Source organism: Tiliqua scincoides, chromosome 2 (assembly GCF_035046505.1).
Source record: "Tiliqua scincoides isolate rTilSci1 chromosome 2, rTilSci1.hap2, whole genome shotgun sequence".
Taxonomy (NCBI): Eukaryota; Metazoa; Chordata; class Lepidosauria; order Squamata; family Scincidae; genus Tiliqua; species Tiliqua scincoides.
Genome location: NC_089822.1, coordinates 262,341,197 through 262,346,596, shown reverse-complemented (window position 1 = coordinate 262,346,596; position 5,400 = coordinate 262,341,197). Strand labels below are relative to the sequence as shown.

The following is a 5,400-nucleotide window of genomic DNA, read 5'->3' as shown; positions in this document are numbered from 1 at the left end:
AACAAGAAATCTGCATCCTGGTGCCCTCCCTTGCATCTGACATAGCCCATTTCTAACATCAGGAGGTTGCACATACACATCATGGCTTGTAACCCGTAATGGATTTTTCCTCCAGAAACTTGTCTAATCCCCTTTTAAGGCATCTAGGCCAGATGCCATCACCACATCCTGTGGCAAGGAGTTCCACAGACCAACCACATGCTGAGTAAAGAAATATTTTCGTTTGTTTGTCCTAACTCTCCCAACACTCAATACTCATCTAGGCCAGATGACCTATACTACGCATAGTTTAGTACTGTCTTTACTAATTGGCAGCAGCTTTTCAAGGATTCCTCTTTCACCCAGGAATCTTGGCAGTCCTGCCTTGGAGATCACAGAATCACAGAGTGTTGCAGCTGGAAGGACCCTTGGAGGTCATATAGTCCAGTGTTTCTCAATGTGTGCTCCTAGGAACCATGCGGATCCCCAAGACCCCTTCAGGGGTTCCACAAGCACATCATAAATGGCCACCTTCTACCCCCTACCCAGTTTGCTCATCTGTCCCTCCCACTCCCCCTCCTTCTTCACTCCCCTCCCTGTTCCGGCTCTTTGCCGGTATTTGGCGTTGGGTTTAGTGCTGCACATGCGCACTGGTGCTCTGGGGCTCTCCGAGACTGCGCCAGCAGGGCTCCCCGAGACTCCTTTTAGGAATGCAAAGAGCTCCAGAGACCATAAAGTTTGAGAATTCCTGATAGTCGAACTCTCTGTTCAAGCGGAGGCAACTACAAGAGCATCTCTGACAGGGGCCTGTCCAGCCCCTTTTGAAAACTTCTAACGCTAGAGCCCACTACTGCTACAGAGCTCACACAGTTCCTCCTCATGTCTCATTTGAATTTGCGTCCCTGTAGTTTCAACCCACTGGTTCTACTCCTGCCCTAAGGAGCCACAGAGAGCAAGTCTGTGCCTTCTTTCCTGTGACAGTCCTTCAGAAGAGACGCCAGGGTATAAATCGGAGGTATTTTGCTTGCCAAGCAGGTGCAATACCACTGAATCATGGTCCCTTCTCCTGTGAAAAGAAGTCTTTGCTAGACAAAAAATTGTCAAATACCTACCTACCAAATCAGGAAAGCGCCTTGCTCAGAGGAGGTCAATGACCTGAATGAATCTTGTGCCTTTACCAGGCCTGGGGAGAGAGGATGCTGGGGGGGGGGGGGCAAAATCCAAAAGGCCAGTGCCATGACCATACAAACTATACAAATGGACAGACAGGCCCTCATATTAGTAGGGGTTCTGTTCCAGGCCCCCGGCGGATACGAAAACAGCAGGTATGGGGCTGCCTGTATGAATAGCGAGCCCACTCTCATACGCCCACTACCGTACCTTTGTTTTATGTAGAAGCACTTATAGCAACTGTTGCCCTGCACAGGCCTGATCTTGTCTGATCTTAGAAGCTAAGCAGGGTCAGGCCTGGTTAGTACTTGGATGGGAGACCACCTCGGAATACCGGGTGCTATAGGCTTATACCATAGTCTTTCGAGACTGAAGGTTGCCAACCATGCAGCGCGAGTGTTTCTGGTTTAACAGTGTTCCTTAACTGAAGAGCCCAAAGTGCAGGCAACTATCCTACATGCTGCAAAGCGAGTGACTGGAAGCAGGTCCTCACCACTAGTGAACACCATGATGGAGCTCTGATTTGAACTCAGGAGAAGCGTCTCCTGAGTCGAGCGAGGTTACCTATGCTCTTTTAGATGCATATTAGTGTGTGCCCCATCCTGATTTTGAGATGTTTGGGGTGGGTTTGGAGATTCCACACAGGATGACTAACGTCGAAAGAACTTCTCTTCCAAGAATTTATCTAATCCCCTTTTAAAAGCTTGTACAAGAACATGTCCCGGAACATGTGCGAAGTGTCTGTAGAAGGCATTCAGGACTTCCTCAGCAGACACTTTCTTTTTTTTGGAAAAATTTCCTTGAGAGTACAATATCTGTAATCCTCTTCAGTATCTTCAGTCATGCGCCTGTAACGGATCACTCTGATTGACCCATAGAGGGAGCCTCTCTCACACTTGAGTGCGTCGATTCCCACTTCACAGACACTTTTCAGTCTCTTGGGACCTAGCCAGAGAGGACGGTGCCTCCCGTGGTCTCCAGTCAGGGAATATTATCTTTCTGGCCCCACCAATTACTGGCCAGGCTCATCATTTCATACGTCCCCAAGAAATAAGCCAGGAACGTTGGCTGGAACTCCGTCCCCCTGCTGCGCTGGTATCCCCTTGAAGGGACGAGACCCTGGATTGTATACCCGGGCCAGGCCGAGACCAATAAAACACGAGCCGCCTCCTTTTTGTGCAAAAACCAAAGACGAGACTCCCACAGGGAGATGCTTTAGCTTCCAACAAGCTGACGATGAGAGAAAAAAGGTCACCCAGCAACAGCCGTCTGAATAAACAGAGGACAGCCTCGCCATCTCGTGGCCTTTGGGTTGCCACGGAAACGAGCCTGGAAATTTGTGGGCCTTGCTCGGTGACATTTGAGTGGTGGGGTTCCCCCCCCTTCCATGCACACATCCAGCTTGCTCTGACAACGGTCCCTGGTTGCAGCCAACAACTAAGCCTTCATGTAACCAGCCCGTGTTCACCAGCCCATGTTCAGCCCATGTTCACTATGTAACTAATCCTTCATGTTCACCAGCCCCAGAAGCTATTTTTCATTGCCCAAGGCTTAGCCCTGGAACTAGCATTAACAGGTAGATGCAAGGAGGACAAGACTCTCTTGGCTTTTCAGTTATCTAGAAGAGAGAATTTTAACCTGGGGCATTTGGTGGGCCGCTGTGAGATACAGGAAGCTGGACTAGATGGGCCTATGGCCTGATCCAGTGGGGCTGTTCTTATGTTCTTATGCTCTTATGTAACCAATGGTACACGTCACAGAGGAGAGAAACCCACTGCACCTGTTTTAACTGTTAAGGGCAGAGGAGCCCTGTCCTCTTTTGTGATCTGGTCACTCTGGCTGGAATGAGGCTTTAATGACAGCACCAGCAGAAACTCAAAAGCTGACACTTCTCCTGGCTGGAGGATGTGGGGCTGGGGCTCAAATCCCCACTCAGCGATGAAACACACTGGGTGACCTTGGGCTGTCAGTACCACGCTGCTTAAGCTACCTCCTAGGACTGTTGTGAGAATAAAATGCAAAAGTGGGAGAACCATACATGAAATCCTTGGAGGAAAGGTAAACTAAGAAATGTCGTAGATAAATAAAGGATTACCCGCTGACTTTCTGCCAGCCTCACAGTCCTAAAGCAGCAATTCTCAGTAGCAAAGAGAAGAATGGATAGGTGACTCAAGAAGAGTGCCTCTGAGCATGTGAAAACTGCTTTTCTGTGCTGCATTAAGTAGTCACAACCAGCCTCTACAAGTCTTCCAGGATTCAGGTGCGTTGTTGCTAGATATGCCTGAATCCTGACATCTTTGGGGGGGGGGGGGGAACCACAGTCTTGACTTGCTTTCTGTGCCCCACACCATTTGTAGTCCCCTCTCCCTTTCTTAATCCCTGACCCCCTCCCCATTGGAGTTCCAGCCTGCATTTGAACTTTTCCTTTCTCACACTCTTGTTTTCTTGCTCTCCCTGTCTCCTGAGATGCATGGACGTATTTTTATCCATGAGCTCAGCTCCTGTTGTATATTCCTGGGATCTGGAGCAGGAGAAAGTGTCCTGGGTCCAGTTGTCTTATGTCCAGCTGGATCTGTGTCCACAATGAAAAGGGAGAGAATGAAAATGAGAGAGAGAGAGAGAGAGAGAGAACGCCTGAATGGAAAGAAAGAAGCAGTAGAACAGTGTGTGGGCTGAGAATCAATAATGACTAGCTTCTCTGGAAGCCCATCGGGGTCTGGACGGGTTAGAGGGGAGAACTAGGGAACTAGACAGCAGGACTCCAGGGTTCCCTTGAAGCAGCTGCCCCCAAAAACCAGATTAAGAACAGGCACGAGGAGGAGAAATGCAGAATCAAAGAGCTTGATTCAGTCTCTTTCAACTTGGATTTGTTTCCTTGTGCTTTTGCTTTCCCCCAATAATTATCTTTGGCCTGCTAATACTACCCTCCCCTTCCCAGATTCCTCTATAGGCCCCTGTCTGGTGTGTAGCTGGGATCACAGGCCCCCAAATGTCTGTACTGACCCCCTGTCCTAGCCAAAGCAAACGCCACTCCTCTTTGAAGGGCAGTTCCTGGAAGGCCTGGCTGTGGTTATGGGGTTTCCACCACCACCACCGGGGACAGAGAGACCCTTTCTCCATTATCACTTAGGTCTTTCATCCCTGCACACTAGCCCCACAGAGAGCAGCAGTGGGAACCCAGCCAGGCCCCAACACCCAAAACCGGCCCATAGAAATGTACAAAATTGGCCTTTAAAAATGCCAGGTGTTTGACCCTGCCCCTGCTCTAAACTGCCTATAGCCAAAGTTCTGGCTTTTCAAATGTACATTTTTCAGAATAAGTGGAGGTACTCAGCACATGCTTGAGAACACTCTGTCCTGTTGCCCAACAGAATGCTGCATTTCTAAAACTGCAAAGGTGCAATATCTTGTTAATTAAATAGAGCTGAATAGAGAGAGTGGGTGTTTTTCAAGGAAAAAAAATTCACCCACTGTGAACACACCCATCTATCCCAATTCAGTGATAATTTGAACAGCCTGAGATATAGTCTCCTTAACATAAGAACAGCCCCACTGGGTCAGGCCATAGGCCCATCCAGTCCAGCTTCCTGTATCTCACAGCGGCCCACCAAATGCCCACCAAAGAGACCAAATGAGGTCTCTTGTTATCTGGTGTGCTCCCTGGGGCATTTGGTGGGGCCGCTATGAGATACAGGAAGCTGGACTGGATGGGCCTATGGCCTGATCCAGTGGGGCTGTTCTTATGTTCTTATGCCCCAGGGAGCACACCAGATAACAAGAGACCTCATTCTGGTGCCCTCCCTTGCATCTGGCATTCTGACATAGCCCATTTCTAGAATCAGGAGGTTGCACATACACATCATGGTTTGTAATCCGTAATGGATTTTTCCTCCAGAAACTTGTCCAATCCCCTTTTAAAGGCATCTAGGCCAGATGTCATCACCACATCCGGTGGCAAGGAGTTCCACAGACCAACCTCAAGCATAGAATTGGCCTTCTTTATTGCCGCCGCACATTGAGTCGACACTCATCGACTTGTCCACCCCCCCAGATCTCTCTCCTGATCTGTCACAGACAGCTCAGAACCCATCAGCCTATATGTGAAGTTTTGATTCTTGCCCCAATGTACATGACTTTACACTTATTTACATTGAAACGTATCTGCCATTTTGCTGCCAGTTTGGAGAGATCCTCACAATCACTTCTGGTCTTCACCACTCGGAAAAGTTTGGTGTTGTCTGCAAACTTAGC

General features: G+C 48.9%; 1 pseudogene; it reads left to right on the top strand.

Annotated features, from left to right (window-relative positions):
• Positions 1 to 1,378: 1,378 nt before the first annotated feature.
• Positions 1,379 to 1,498, top strand: LOC136642925 (5S ribosomal RNA; annotated as a pseudogene).
• Positions 1,499 to 5,400: the final 3,902 nt, after the last annotated feature.